At 43.6% G+C, this 16,702-nt stretch overlaps 1 long non-coding RNA gene across 1 annotated transcript; it reads left to right on the forward strand.

Annotated features, from left to right (window-relative positions):
- The first annotated feature begins 4,345 nt into the window (after window positions 1-4,345).
- LOC117284243 lies at window positions 4,346-16,065 on the forward strand. Its single transcript, XR_004515330.1, has 3 exons — window positions 4,346-4,438; window positions 11,988-12,129; window positions 13,133-16,065. It is a non-coding gene; the product is annotated as an uncharacterized LOC117284243 (long non-coding RNA).
- Window positions 16,066-16,702: the final 637 nt, after the last annotated feature.

Below are 16,702 nucleotides of genomic sequence, written 5' to 3' on the forward strand. Positions count from 1 at the left end.
GGAACCCACCCCGCAGCCGCCCCGGGACGGGGAACCGCGAGAGGAGTCGCCCTGGAGCGCCCTCCGCGCGGGCTTTGGGTTGGGAGAGCGGCGCGGACTCGCTGGGAGAGCGCGGATCTCCAGGGCCCCGAGGATTGCAGGCGTCAGCCCGGAAATCACACACAGCCTTTCTGGCCCTGTCCCAGTTCGAAAACCCGGAGATTTTCAGTAAGAACCCAGGGTGTACAGTAGATCAATTTAAGATGTGGAGGAGCGGAAATCGGGAACCCCTAAACTGGGCTGGCTGCTTACCTGAGCCAAAATGTGTCGTTTCAAAGTCAAGCCAGCAAAAGCCCTATATACACGAATTTTAGAAAATCAAATGCACATCAAAGTAACTTCTGTTAGATTTCCATATATTTTTATACCTTAGTTTGTACGATAAATATTTGAAAGGAGCCAAACTTGCCATTTATATTTTAAATTAATATTCTTCCGATTAAAAGAAGGTTTTTATAAAGCACCGACCTGCAAAAATTAGCCTCTGTCTTTTTAAAAAGCAAGCAGTGCCGGGTACAGCATTTTCTGGCGGATGTAGCCAGAAACCCCTGGGAGGCTGAGACCATGCCTTCCTGTTGACAAATAAGCTTTTGGGTGTTTTAATGGTTATGGGTACGACTTTGAGTCAGAGTAATGTTGGCATGCCCATTTTGGGTTTAAAAAATATGAATTTTAGAAAGTCACTTTAAAGCTGCACTTTGAAAAACCTTAGGGCTTAAATTTACATTTAAAAGAGGTGCTTTCTCCCCTATGCTGTGTAAACACCCCTCCTCCCCCTTATGAAGCTGTTCCGGTCATATGGAAGTCTAGGGTAAAGCCCTGCCAGTCATCACATCTCTAAGCGTCTGCTAACAGCCGGGCACATTGCAGACCATGAGCTCCTCATAAATGGGGAGCCCTTTTGATGCTCTGTGTTGGTAAAATTACTTTCACAAGTCATTTGTGAGACAAAGCGAAGGACTAGCAGAAATTCCATTCCCACCCTGGCAGATTAACTGACCCACTTGATTGCTTACTAATAGGCCTTGAAAGAAACTAGAACCACAGGCCCTGACCCAGAGTCTCTGTTATTGGTTTCTATTTACAGAAATGACTCCAGGCCTGTCTGGCAAATGACAAGAATTTGGTAATTGTCATTGTTCCCCCACCTTTTCTTTTTAATTTCTGAAACCACTATCTGGTCAGTAATTAGTGTTCTTATGTTGAAATAAGGAAAAGTTGGATAGGACTTTTTTTGTTGTTGTTTAGTTTTATGTTTCTGCCTAACCATTTTCTACCTCTCCTGACATCTACTCTGAAGTCTTCTGGGCTTGAGTTGGAGTTTGTTTACATACGAAGTGTCCCCACATCTTCAATCCACAATAGAGCAGTGCATGGAATTGGAGCCTAGAGGGGTGACTGGATCATGTGGGAGCTGAGTCATGGATCGATTAATCCACTGATATGTTCATAGCTGAATGAACCATGGAAATTGGAGCCCAGTATTAAAAAGTAGGTCATGGAGGATATACCTGTGATATGTCTTGTCCTCCAGCACCCATCCACTTCTCTCTCTCTCTTTCTCTCTCTCTTTTGTCTTTGTCTCTGCCTTGCCTTCCTGACTGACATGAGTTGAGCAGTTTTTCTCCACAGTGCACGTCCTCTGTGATATTTCTGACTTGGAGCCAACCAACCATGGACTGAAATCTCTGAAACCATGAGCCAAAATAACACTGTCCTCCTTTAAATTGCTTTTCTCAGGTATTTTGTCACAGCTCTGCTATCATGCACAAACATTGCAGTAAAAGTATCTGCTTTAGGGTCAACTTCCTTGGCAAGTTGCAAGTCCCTTGAGGAAGGAACCATGACATAATTATCGCTCCCCAGAATTTTGCATGGTGTCTGAAACATACTGTGCTCAAATAAACATTTATTATTTTAAACATTAGTAGATTTAATTTTAAGTTGTGACAGTTTAGGTCAGGCATATTAACTTGGTTTCAAAGCTGAAGGTACAAGAATAGAGACTATTAGACATGGTGGTAGTCAACTAGAAAAGCAGTTGGTCACCCTAGTTGTGTGGCCCATGCAGTGTTAGCAACTGGAAAATGAGGCAGCATTAGTAGACAGTCTCTACACTACTGATATTTAAGTGATTAAAATGTTTATTGAGCACCTACTATGCCAGACACTGAGGGGGAAAATGACAAGTTAAGACATCAGCATTGCCCAAAAGGCACTTGAAATCTTTTCTGGAAAAGCCTATACTCACAGCCTGCCTTTACAGAAACCCACTGGTATTGGTTAAAGACATGAGCTATGTTCACAGAAGATGAAGGCTCAAGGATTGAACTTGAAATAAACACAGCTGACCTATGAATTTGGTCAACATGCTGCAATAGCAGTAATTGATGTAACTGGAGATTCTGTACACAATGAATTATCTAAGCTCCATCTTTTGTTTTTACAAGCATTGCCTCAGAGCTGGGATCTCCTCATTTTACAAATAGGCAAACTGGAGCTTACAGAAGGAGAGCAATTTGTTCAAGGTGACATATGAATAGAGGGTTGCTCTTAACCAAGTTTGCTAGTCTTTAGCTCAGATGCTTCTGTTTGGCCTTTTGTCATTGAGTAAGGTTATTGAAAAGGAGGGATTTATCTAGGGCAGCTCGCCTCCAGTAAAAACTAGATTCCTACTCCAGTGCTCTTTGTAATTCAATGGTTTGCTTGCTCATTTTGCTCATGATTGTGTCTCCTACCAATATGCAACATGCATCAGGATGGGAATGGATAGGGGATGAAGGAAGATCCAGAGAAAGGGAGGCAAGGAGAGAGGGAAAAGAGTGTAGTTGCTTATTCCGAGGATGTGTAAGATCCACATTCAATCTGCCTGTTCTTCATGGGGATTTTACCTGGAACCCCTATTTACTTGAGCTGCCCTGTGTGCCATCTCCTTTCATAATGGCCGCTTGCATCTTTAAGGTTAGTAGCATGAATATTAAAGAGTCCAGTGGGATTCTTTAAAAGCAGAGGAAATTGGGATCAGGTTAAAAATCCAATTTTAATAAACTTTCCAAGTCCCGATTTAGATGGTGTGCTAATAGCTCTTACTGCTGAATCACCTGAAAAGTCAAATGTATTTTTAAAAGATCTTCGCTGTGTGGAAAGTGAATATTGCTTAATTGTGCATTGTGCATTCATTCTGGTCTTTATAGAAAAAGATAATCTGTAAAACTGAAGAGAGCCCGCTAGGAAATGCACCTATCTACGAGCTGGCTGAGTGAGGGGAGTGGGTTGGGTTTGTAAGATAATTTTCACTGGTTTTGACCAAAACAATGAGAGCATGATTGCTCTGCCAGAAAGTGTTATCCTCAAATAACTCCACTAATTTGATTGTGCTGAGGTCTAGAATTGTTTCTGTTTCTTTTGATTTGCTAATTAGCCAGAGCAGTGAGCTTGGGAGGAAGGAAATGAAGGCCATGCCCACAAAGCGTGGAGGAGTTGAGTCCTTCCAACTCCACTCCCCTCGCATTGTCCCCACCCGCTCCTCATTTGTCTCTACCTGTGCTCAGAGTCCACCCATCTCTGATGAATGGTTTCCTGGATAATCGTTTTTTTTTTTTCTGAGCACATGACTTTTGTTCCCCTTTATCACACCACATGTACTGTTGGAGTGTGTGGTTGTAGGGCAAGTCATGACTTAAGTGACTTTTGCCTCAGTGGGCCCCTTCCTCACTGCTGTGGTTGGAGTCTGAATGACCCCCTAGTGCCCATCTGTGACAGGTTTAGTCCCCCAGGTGGTGGCCATGGGAGGTGATGGAACCTTTAAGAGGTGGGGTGTATCGGGAGGTTTTTAGGTCATTCAAGGTGTGTCTATGAAAGAGATTGAGGTGATTCTCCTGTGAATCTTGGTCTTTCTCCCCTCAGAGTGGTGATAAAGGGGCTAGCCTGCTCCATGTCCCCCAGCTTCCTGGCTCCTGACACGAAGGCTTGTTCCTGTGTTCCCACAACATCCCAACCCACCTTGAGTTGATGCAGCTAAAGGAAACCCTTGCAAGAATCTGCACCATGCTGTCTAGACTCTCAGTTTCTGTAGCTGTGAACTACATCAACCTCCTTACCTATGAGTTAGCCTGCTTTTGTATTTTGTTATAGTAACAAAATGGTGACTAACGCACACATATTATAATTATACTTTGTGAGTGCGTTGATATAAAGATGAATGTATTATTCCTGTTGGGTTAAGAGTTTTTTTTTTCACCTCAAGGTTTATTTTTTCTTATGATCTTAACAATAAATTATTCTATTTTGAAAGGTTCTAGAAGCCTCGAAAGCTCCTATGGGCTCCAGGCACTGAGCCTATGACTTTTGATGGCCCTGTTAGATGACACCACAGAGCATGAGTGCTGAGCTGATTCAGGTAAAGGGAGTCTGTTAAATACTATTTCCTATAAATAGCTCCTAGTTCATCCATTGTGCTGGATAAACAACTTTAGACAACATATTGCTTTTATTTATGATCTTCTGTCAAACTTTGCCCCAAATTACACACATTAGTGCTACCAGAATTGCAATATTGCAGGCTTGAAGTGGTCCTCTGTTCAAATTATTATATCCTGCTGAGTGCTGGAATGCCTTCAGGGCAACGGAAAATTGTGGCACTCTGTTTGATTTCAGGTTTGCTGGGAACAAAGCCGGCTGATGCTCTGATGAGTGGGTCTCTATGATTTTCACCTTTATACCTTGTTCAAAGATACTGCTAAGTTCACTGTGATCAGGAAAAAAAACAAAAACAAAAACAAAAAAGTAACCTTTTCTCGCTCCCTCAGTTCAGTTGAGCCAGCCAGCACTTACTAGGTATTTGTAGCAGAGGGTGGATGTTTACAGGAATGCATGGAATCCAGCAGTTCCTCAGAGCTCCTGTGTGTGTGTGAGCCCAGTTTAACAACGCTCTTGGGTCTGGTTCTCTGGGTACAGAGGAAGTTGGGGTGACATTTGCTCTATGATCTTCCACCTTCCCATCTTACCACCACCTCTCCAACCCAGGCAGCTCCTGGTGTCCTCTCTGGAGTCTTCACTGAAACCCTCTGGACATGGCCCTATGGTCCTCAAAAGCTCAGGGCACTGCGGTCTTCCTTGGAAGCTTTCTTTAGATACCAGATTTAAAGCAGAGCCAAGGCCATACCAACTAGAGTCCTCTTTTTGCACACATTTGGAACACTCTTCCTATGAAAGGGTTTGCAATGACACTTATATATGTATATTTTTTTGCTCCTCTGTGGTAGTTGTACATATGTCATAGAATACTTTGAAGCTCAGGTAATTCATTCCTGATTGCAAAAGGTACTAACATTTCTATTGAAAACTATCGAAGTAGTTTACCTGAATACTTACATGATACTTACTGTAAACTAAGTTTTGTAAACTAAAGGAAGATGGATATACTGTGTAAAGTTAGCAGAACCCACCAGGCATCCTGTGGAACCAGACTGAGGTGCTGGGTGTGCGCCTGGGATAAGTCATGGCATTCATGGGGCGGCTGTATGTTAGGTTTGTATATATTCTCCTGTTTCATATACAAAGAAAGAAGTTAAAATTGTAGTTCACCTGTTCCAAGATGCAGCCAGCAGTGCTGAGTTTTGAAGGAGGTCAAGGTAAAATCTTACCGTCCTTTCTTACTTAAATATATGCGCATCACAAACCTAGAGAGAGGACGTAAGCATCTTTTCAAATGGAAGAGAGTTACATTCTTCATGGTTTCACAGTGGCTTGCATTCTAGGAGTGTAGCTATTCATAAGGTATAAGTTCAATATTCATATTATCGTTGTAAACGCATCTTTTCAAATGGAAGAGAGTTACATTCTTCATGGTTTCACAGGGTGCTTGCATTCTAGGAGTGTAGCTATTCATAAGGTATAAGTTCAATATTCATATTATCGTTGTAATCACATTCTGTAAACTTAACAACAGAAGAAAATAGTAGGCTTAAAAGCTCAGCTCTTGGTGCAGTTGTTTTTGTCTCCCCGCGGCTGCTAAAGAATTGTCATGTTCTGGCAAAGTTCACCTCACATCGAGGCCCTTGATTTCTCATGGTGTTTCAGATAGAGCTCAGCTTCTGTAGCAGCGGCCGCTTAATCGATTCAATATCACTCAGTCCTTTAGCTCCTAATCCCTGCCCAGGACTTGGGTAGACCTGGAGACATAAGTGAGCCACAGTCAGAACCTGTATCTGCCTGGCGCTGAGTTTTGGAGAGGTGCTGGTGATCACTCTCTTTGGCACAAAGAATGCTGCCCGCCAGCTCCTGTTCCTCCTCCTGAATCATCCGGCCTTTCCGGATTTGGAATTTGCCTCCTCCCTGAAGCCACCAGAGAGGGCGGGACATTCTGCCTGCGGAGGGAGATGGAGACACTCCTTTGCTGACTGTGGAAGAATGGCTGTAGACGTTCCCATCTGCTTTGTCTTACTTCCTCTTGGGAGCAAGCTGGGCACAAGGTAGTGTCTACACCATGCAGCTTCTCTGCTTCTGCTCTCTGGGGATTCCCCAGAGGAGGGAGGCCTGCCCGGGGCTGGGGTTGCCTCTTCCTGTGTGGGTGAGTGTGCCTGGCTCTGGGGTTCCTCTGCCTCTGGGCTCCCCTCCAATCTAGCCTCTGTCAGTAACAAAGTGCACACTTTGCTTCCATCTGTCCTAGTCTGTATTGTACAAAAGAGGAAAGGGGGTTGCACTTACTGAGGTTGATTTAATCTTCCAATACCGATGAGCTCCCTTGAATTCTGTCTTTTCCAGCTTCTAGTTTACTTATGCCTTGCTTACGATCAGGACTCTCCCACTGTTTCTTGAATTGTTCCCTGGAGTAGGGCTTTTGGCTGAGGTTATTGTAAGTCCATGGTGTTCACAGACTATGCCTCTGAGGCTCTAGTTTTAGAAAGAGACTAGGAGGTGAACTCCCCCAATAAGCATTCTATACGTATCACAAATTCTAGGAGGGCAGGTGCCATCATTAGATGGCTGGGGTTGAAATCCCAACTGTGCATTATTAGCTCTGTGAATTCATCCACAGTACCTAGCCTCAGTTTCTTATTCTATATAATGGGGTATTGGCACACTTTTCTCGTGCTTCTATACATCAAGAGTGTGGCATATAGGATATACAAAATATAGCTGCATTGTTATTATAAATTAGAATTAAATCAGATGATCCCATTTCCTTAGAAAGAAAAAGTACACATAAAAACCCCATCTACTTTCTCAGTCACTCCTGGTGAGCTTTGTTTGACACAATCTTTTGTTTTTTTCTTTTGGTATCTTTTTGTGCTTGCGAGGTACGCACTGTGCCACTGAGCTAAATTCCTGGCCCTGTTTGATGCAATCTTTAAAGGACTAATTGTTCTTGTGACCACTCAGCATCTGCTCCAGATATCATTACAGCTGGAAAATGATAGCCAACCAAGAAAGTCCTCAAAGAGCAAGGCTCTGGGGTCAGACAAGGCTAAATTTGAAGCTGTGTCCTCCAAATCCACTCACATATCTTCTCTGAACTTCACTTACCCCTTTTAGAAGAAACACGATCACACTTATGTATAGTACAATATTTTGAGATTTGGTAAGATAGTTTAGCTGAAAGCACTCACAATACAAGGTCAAAGTGTTTTGAATGGCTGAATACATGGACTGTTCCTTCAAGCCACTGGTTTCACATAGTGCTGTTCACTAGAGCTGTTGTTGTTTTATATGTTAACTTGTGTTCACTTACAAAGACAGTGACCATGAAAGGACAGAACAGTAAGAAGAGACACTCTGTTCGGCATCCATCACGGTGACAGAGGCACTGGCTGGGGACGAGGTATAGTCATCTCCTGGGACATGCATCCATGACCTATTCCTTTCAACTAGGTCCTAGGTCCCAAGTTTCTATCACCTTCTAATAATGTTGCAAACAATCACCAATGGTAGTTCGGCATCCATCACGGTGACAGAGGCACTGGCTGGGGATGAGGTATAGTCATCTCCTGGGACATGCATCCATGACCTATTCCTTTCAACTAGGTCCTAGGTCCCAAGTTTCTATCACCTTCTAATAATGTTGCAAACAATCACCAATGGTTCTAACGGATGAAAGTACTTGAGCCTTTGGGGCACACTCTGATGTTCTTCCCTGCCCCCACCAAAGCTCGTGTCCACCTCATAACGCAGAATGCATTTAGGTCATCCTTAACAGGGTCCAAAATCTTAACACTACCAGTTACATACTCAAGTCCAGAGTCTCCTACGACACTTAAAGCAGCTCATCAGTGAGCCCCAGCAAAATTCAAACAGCAGTTACATCCTTCCAACATAAAATGGTGAGACAGGCATAGAGTAAATAAATATTCCCATTTCACAAGCGGGCCTGATGCATGTAATGCAAGGATCAGATATAAGCAAAACTGAAATCCAGCAGGGAGGAGATTAAATTCTGTAGCTTCATATCCAGTGTCTGGGCCATGGGGTAGCTGGGTGAGGGCCACACAGGATTCAAACAGTACCTGCGGCCTTGCTGGTTGCAGACCATATGCCCTCTCTCGAGGCTGGCTCTTCTCAGTGCCTTCAGCTGTCCCCAGCAGATATTCCACGTTCTTGGAATGTTCCGTATTCCTGGGATCTCAATCACAGCTTCAGCCTCACTCTCACAGCTTCTTGTATGAATGCCAAGGTTGCCTACAAGGCCTCAGACCCTGTCACACGTTGCCTGACTTCCCAGACCTTCCTTTGAAATCTCTGTGTGAGGTTTTGTGTCTCTGAACTCTTGCATTGTGCATGCCTGCAAACCGAGGTCATGTGGATAACACCAAGGTCTGCTGCCAGCAGGAGCAGTAGCTGGGCCCATTTGGTCTGCAGTTGCAATGGCCTCTGAGTGACTGGACATTTGAGCCCACGGAAATGAATCCTGGAGAAACAACTTCATAGGCTGCTCTGTGAAGCAGGGTGCCCTGTCTCCCTCTTCTCAAAGAAAATCTTTAAAGACTAAATTTTATAGCCTTCAGCCTGCAATGAGAGTGGTCTGGCCAATTCATCAAATGCCTGGAAGCTATCTTTTTTATTGTCCCAGTGCAAAGTACTTGCTTTCTATTTTAATGATGCTAATCTCTTTAGCAACTACATCTTCCTTGGACTCAACAATAAACATACTTCTTTACTGGCAAAATAGTGAGTTTTCCAAATCAGTCTTTGGTTTTTGTTCCCCATTCTCGTTATAAATCTGGGTAAGAGAAGATGCTCATGCCGCAGGCCTGCTGTGCTGCCTTGAAATTTTCCCAGCCAGATAAAATAATCCTTCACTCATTAAACTCAACCACACACAGTCTCAGGACTTGGACAAAAGGTAGACAAGTTCCTTGCCAAAATGTAATGAGAATGACTTCTCCTGAAATTTCCAGTAGAGTCTGTGTTTCCATCTGAAATGTTGGGAGTACAGACTTTACTTTCCACATTCCTGCGGCATTCTGGTGCTCTGAGCTCCCAGCAAAGCTTCACGTCCAACATTCCAGGGCTTCTCTAGCCTACATCTCCCAAATTTTCCAAATTCCTTTCACCAGCCAGTTCCAAAATCTTCTGTGCTACATGCTCAGGTACAGTCACAGCATTGGCTATGCTTTTCAGCCCCAATTGCCTGTGTTTGTCGGCTTTCTCCCTGTGATAAAATGCCCAACACACTCACACATGCACACACACACACACACACACACACACACACACACACACAAAGGAAAAAAAACATAGAAAAAAATATATTTTGGTGCATGAATCCTTAGATTTTAACCCATGATTAGCTGGCTTCATTGCTGGGGTCTCTGGTAAGGCAGCAGGAGCGTAGCACAAGGGACAGGGGTATTTTCTAGGGACAAATGCTTACCGCCCTCTCCCTTTGACTGGGCCCCCATCTCCTATGTTTCCATCACTTCCCAAAAATGCCATCAAAGTGTGAATCTATAGATGAGTCAATCCAATGATAATCTAGAGCCTTCAGGAGCCAATAACCATCTAAAAGCCCATTTCTAGACATTTCTGTATGGAGACCAGACCTTGAATACATAAGTGTTTGGATGATACCTCACATGTAAACCATAGCACTCTTCATGGACAAACAACTGGCCCATTTCCTTCTGAAAAGTCACGATTGAGGGGTGTTCTCTATGCAGAACTCATTCTTTTTTCTTCTTCTAAGTTCACCATTTCTACTCCATTCAGAGTAGGAATTTACTGTTCATGCTGAAGCACATCATGATCCTTTTCTATCATAGCTGTGCCTGATATAGGTACAACAATGCTTACTCTTACCAGAGACATCCACCTCCTATTCCCAGAAACTCTGAGTATGTTACTTTACATGGCACTATGGGTTGAACTTTATGTACCCCAAATTCATACAAAGTTACAGCCCCCAGGAACCACATTATGCGGTTATGTTTGAAGATCCGGTCTTCGTAGAGGTAGAGGTGATTAAAGTAAGACAAGGGCCCGGCAGGGAGTCCTCTGCCAATATAATCGGAATTTGTGTAAAGAGGGAAAAATGAATCCAGAGAAATGAACAAAGGAAGACAAAGTGAAGACACAGGAAGAAGGAAGCCCCCTGACAGCCAAGGAGGGAGACCTGGAACAAATTCCTCCTCACAGCCCTCAGAATAATCAGACACTGCTCATACCTTCACTGTAGACTTTTGGTCCGCAGAACTAAGTGATAATAAATCTCTGTGGCTCAGCCAGCTAGTCTGCAGCATCACACTATGGCACCCATAACAAGTTTTTCTGGATCCATAAAGCATTTCTTGTTATTTGGCAAAATGAAATGAAATTTATGGTTGTTTCTAAGGACATTGACTTCATGATGCCTATTTTTACCCAGGTGCACTGTTTCTGTCTCCTGTGTGTACAGGACACCTTCCCATTCAAATGTCAAATCTCAGCTTATACTTATTCAATACACACACTCAAGTCATTTTATTGTGAATCTCAATTGAAATGATGCATGTGTGAGTGTATCAGTCATATATGCTGTGCAACAAATTACCTCCATGATTCATGACTTTAAACAGCAGTTGACTTTAAACAATATTCTTTCATCACCTAGAAGTTTCTGGGGGCCAGCAGCCTGGCTTGACATAGCTGGATCTTTGGGTGTTAGTGTCTTCAGCCATGTCAAATGTGTTGATCATAGCTCCTAAGGCTCACTGGGCGAGGGTTGGTGAGACTAGGCCTCCTTACCCAGGTTGTTGAAATGGGGTGGGGGGGCTGACTCTGTAGCTGTTCCAGAGCCCGTTCTTAATTCTTTGCCATGTGCACTTGTCATACAGCAGCTCATAACATGGCAGCTGGCTTCATCAGTGTGAGAGGTGACATAGAAAAAGAGGCCATCCAAGATAGATGCCATGGTGGTTTTGCAACCTTATCTCAGAGGCGATGTCTTTTCACACTTGACATTTTCTATTTGTTGGAAACAAGTCAACAGGTCTAGTCCTCATGCAAGGGGCAGAGGTTTCTTAAGAGCACAGGTGGGATGGGATGGGTGGAGCCTGTTGCAGAGGCTGCCCACCACAGGAGGAAAGCGGGAATGAGCAGGCAGTGACACAAGAACCATCAATCAAGTAGACCCTAAATGTCATACACATTAAGATAAAAAAAAACAGCAAACAGAAAAGTGAAATAATAATAATAATAATAATAATAATAATAATAATAATGGCACTGAAATCTTTGAAACAGCACTCTGAAGTTAACTTTTACAACATTCAATGACTTTCACGTGACCTTCCACCAAGTATTTACAATGGAGGGTGATATTTTAATAAAGTTTTAAAAACCTCTGAATCAACTGTTGAGTCACTTATCAATTAATGAGTCATTTAATCAGTCCAGGGATGTATCCTGCTGTGCTGTGAGCCGCCCTTAAGGTGTGGGTCACAGTTACAGCAAGACGTCCCCTTTGCATTCAGGTGTGGAGGAGTTCTGCTTTCCCCTGCTGTTCATGGAAGGGAGGCTTTGCAAAGGGAGTCAGAGAACACTGGGGAGGATGGCAGACTGAAAACACGAAGAGAGAGGAGCATTTGCCGGCCCAAAGCAGCATATGAAAGAATGGTATGTTGTCATTGATTCTCCAAATCATGGGATTCAAGGCTTAAGTCAGATGCTTAAAGTTTACTTTTAAATTTGTTTTATCATAATGTACTATTTGTTTAACACAGCTAGTTGGAAAAATTACCCTCAAATAGAAAGAAAAATAAAAAGATACCATTAATTCTACTATCTAGAGGCAATCCCTAGATGGACTGATTAAATAATGTAAGAATTAAAATAAGAAAGTTGAAATTGCTTATTGTACCTGTGTACTTACAAGCCTTTAATATTTAAAGTTGCTGGTGCTTAACTTTAAGTGTAACACTTATTGTATATGTAGAGTCTTATTTTTTAGACCTAAGTGCAGTTAGGGGAAAGGATTTTCATTCTGAAAAGTTAAGTAGTGCGTAATACTTCGATATTTGCTTTAGAAAGAAAGTTTAACATTTCCATGTTTATTCATGGAGTTCTGAAGAAGGGTACGCAATAGATCAAACTCTTGCTTTTATCTAATTTTTCAGCGAGGATTTAAAAAGTGTTTCCCGAAGTACACACAGTCTTTCCTCAACCACTGACCCACTCCAGGGGTTCCGTACTCTTCACCTCTCCTCATCAGCACATCTCCCTCCTTCCCCAAAGACATCACCATCCTCAGTTTTGAAATTGGAGCTCATTCACAAACATTTTTTAAAATGCCACTCTACTGTGTCCTTCTGTATCTCTGTCTTTTTGCCAACATTAGTCATAAAACTCACCCCTGTTGTTGCGTGTCACTGAAGTTCCTTTTTATTGCTGAGGACTCTAATATCATAACAACATAACAGATACTCTTAGTCCTCTTTCTGAGGACGATAGTGTGCTTCTGGTTTAGAAGTTTCACAAAGCACGTGTCTATGAATATTCTTCAATAAAGTTTGGTGCCAGTTGCAAATGTTTGTATTCTCTGTACACCTATGAGTGAGGTTGCTATAACACAGGACTACATTACCAAACTTAATGGTTGTGTTGAATGTTTTCTTAATAGGGCGGATCAACGTATGCTCCATCCGTGGTGTGTTTCTGCTGCTTCTCCAAACGTGGAATGACCAGTCTGATTCTAGCCACTCTGTTGACTCTCTGCAGTGTGCCATTTGGTTCTAACTTGGATCTTTGTGGTAACAAAGGGGCTTGAGCTCTCATGCTCACGTCTAATGGCTATTCGGATAATGCCTAAGTCAGCTTTCCAGTGTCGTGCTGCTCAGCATTCTGTTATTGTGACAGACACCTAAGGAAAACACAGAAAAGGAGGAAAGCTTTATTTCACTCTGGGTTTCAGAGGTTTCAGTCCACAGTTGGCTGAGTTCACTGAATTTTAAACTGGTGTTGAGGTGAAGTGTCCAAGGTGGAAGGGCATGGAAAAGCAAATCTACCGATCCCAGCCAGGAAGGAAAGAAGGGGACGGCGCAGAGAGGGAGGGTTTGGGGAGAAGTTATGTCCTTTAAAGCCTCGACCCTGGTGACCTGCTCTCTAACTGCCTCACCTCTGAACAGTCTTCCACCTCCTAACAGCCCATTAAACTATGAGTCAAAGAATGGATCGCTCCATCGATGAGGTCAGAGCCATCCCCACCTATCACTGCCCGCCCACTCCACATCCGAACACTGCTGCATTCTGATTCCAGCTTCCACACAGGAGCTGACAGTGGCCACCGAAGGTCCAAATCGTGACATGGAGCCTCTTTTAGGCAGCGTTATTTGTGTCTTTCTTTTCCTACTTACTTGTTCGTCTTTTTGTTACCGGTGTTTAGAAGCTTCTTATATGGTTGAGGCAAGTTACCGTGCCTTATATTTCCTTATATGCAAAATGGGAAAGAGAGTGATGTCTGTGTCATAGGATATGATTGCAACAATTATGTGGGATAATGCAAGCGAAACCTGAGACCTGTGTGTGGCACATGGTGTTTTTTAGTCACTGTTCCATCACTGGGACGAAATACTCAGCACCCACAACTTAAAGGAAGAGAGATTTATTTTGGCTCACGGATTCTGGAGGATTCAGTCCGTGGTCTGCTCCTCCAAGGCAGAGTGAGCACGGAGGAAGGGCAGTGTTGAGAAGAGCTGCTCCGCCCACGACAGCGCGGAAGAAGAGAGGGACGGGAAGAGCTGGGGGGTAAGAGTCACTCTTCCAGGTAAAAGCCCTGGTGGCCCATCTGGCCTCACCCAGCTTGGCCTCTCCTCTGAACAGCATTCAGTGACAAGTACAGGCTGATCCTAACCTGCTACGCAATCACCTTTCAAACACGTGAGACTCTGGGGGGACATTTGATATCTAAACCATAGTACAGTACGATCAGCGCTCAATATTATTGTCATTAGCCAGGATCACGCTGCCAGCATCTGTGGGCACCGAACCCTAGCCAGGCCTCCCGACTTCCGTTCACCGCATTGAACCCTGCACGGAAGGACCTTCTCTCACTCAGACTCATCACCTCACCCCTGCTCATGCCCCCCGCGGGCTCCCGCACCAGCATCAGAGGCACATGCTGTTGTGCTGCTATCAGGACCCAACATTACTTTAAAACACTGCGATCAGGTTCTTCTGGATAGGAAAAAAAGGTGGTTTTTAGACTGAAAAATCCTGGAAAACATTCATTCTCACAGACTCTGCATAGTGCATGTGGCACTTGGCATGTGCATTCCAAAATTTTAAAGACAGGTATTGCACCAGAAGAGAAAAAGAAACAAAACAAAACTGATCCCTAAACCCAAAATGCATTAAATATTAAAGGCTATTCAACGTGAGCAATGAAGTGTTTCAGGCTAAATGCCCATTCTTGCCTCACTCATCCCACTTTTCCTGATACACCGGCCACACACAAGAAAAAAATGACCAAATTTTCTCTTCTATCCTACTGGGAGTCGCTTTGCTCCTGGTGGTCAGACAATAACATTTTCTTATAAATAAACAAATTTTAATCAGCCTTATTTTTCCCCTTCCACCTGTGGAATTTTCCTCAGTTTATAAACGAATTCTGTTTTGGGGAAGAAAAATCGTGAGTGTCGTAAGTTTGCTTTTGTCGCCAAATTCAACAACAACCATTCACTTAGTCCTCAGCGAGGAAGCCACTAATAACTTCCTTCCAAATCCTTTAGTTAAATTTAGTTCCTCTCCCCCCCTCAGGATTAATTCATTCTTCCTCCCAGATTAATGCAGCTCTTCATAGTTGTAATTTCTCAACTGTTAAATTTCAGAAGCTGCATCTACTGAAAATGCCTTTTTAGCCTAAGGAGAAATCGGACCCTTCAGTATTTCCACTACGGGCTTTAATTCCATCTTTTGGTTGCATTCAAAGCCCTATAATTGCTTATCCTTAGAACAGCCCCTAACCCCACCAAACAGGGACAACAAAAGCACGACTGTCCACTTTAGGATTTTTTTTTCTCTTTTTTTTTTGCACATTAAATAGTCCTATCTACTCTGCCATCTCCTATGGCTTCAACGCGTCAAGTTCTTGGACTTTAGCTTCGCAGTTGCCCTCACTGAGCCACGTTCCTCTGAGAAGGTGAGAGAGGCAAAGAGCACCACCTCCCGTGTGTCCTCAGAGTAGCATTGAGGAAGGGTGGTGCCTTCCCTCCCGCTAGGTCTGACTTCTGATGTCTTCTGATGCAGGCCAAACTGCCTTCGCTATTCTTGACAGCCACCTCGTGGTGAGGCTGCGTCATCCAGCCTGCCACATCCCTTGAGCCTTATTCACAGCCTTTGACACCCAGTGCTGCTGCCTTCACTTGTACGGTTGGTTCACGGGACCCAAATGTTGACCCTTAGACTCTTCCTTGCTAGGTTGCTCACACCGTTTCATCTGCTTTTCAGGTCCCAGCTACTTGACGAAACAAAGGTTTTTACTTCTGGGAAAGAGATTCAGTAGGGAGGAAACAGAAAGGAGAAACTGGTTGGGGATTTAGCTCAGTGGTTCTGCCACCTGCTTCGCAAGTACAAGGACCCAAGTTCGATCCCTGGTACCAAAACAAACAAACAAACAGTAAAACAAAACAAAAAACAGAGAAACAAACCCCTCCTAGTGTGACTAGAAATTTATCTGATCCAGCAGCCTGTTCCTAAATTTTGCGAGGCAGCTTGTTGTTAAACCTGTGAAGTCTGTTTAACTTTTCAAGGATAAAACTATTACATTGATGTCAATGATCGCTTCTGCCTGTGTAGGGCAGAGAGACTCTAAGGAGGCCCCTGACCCCAGTCTCCTGCTAATCACACCCTTAAATCATCCTTGATTATAATACTCGAGTGTTGGCATGTTCTAGAATTTCATTCTGAGCAATAGAATTTGGACAAGGTGCTAGAATGTATGTGATTGCAGGCAATATTCAGGTTACAGGAGATTTTAGCATCAACTTGTTAGGAGCCTTTTCTCCTTACCTACGAAGCACCAAGGACCCACGTTGTGAGATGAACTACAGAAGAGACCTCATGGCAGGGGAACGAAAGGCAGCTTCTAACTGACTGGGAGCAGTGCGGTGTGGTCCTTACTCTGACAGCTTGGAAGACCTGCAGCAGGCGACGAGTAGCCACACGGAGGCTTCTGCAGTCAAATGTTCAAGTC

The sequence above is a fragment of the Fukomys damarensis genome, unplaced genomic scaffold (genome assembly GCF_012274545.1).
Source record: "Fukomys damarensis isolate Sample0158 unplaced genomic scaffold, DMR_v1.0_HiC HiC_scaffold_35, whole genome shotgun sequence".
In the NCBI taxonomy this organism is placed as follows: domain Eukaryota; kingdom Metazoa; phylum Chordata; class Mammalia; order Rodentia; family Bathyergidae; genus Fukomys; species Fukomys damarensis.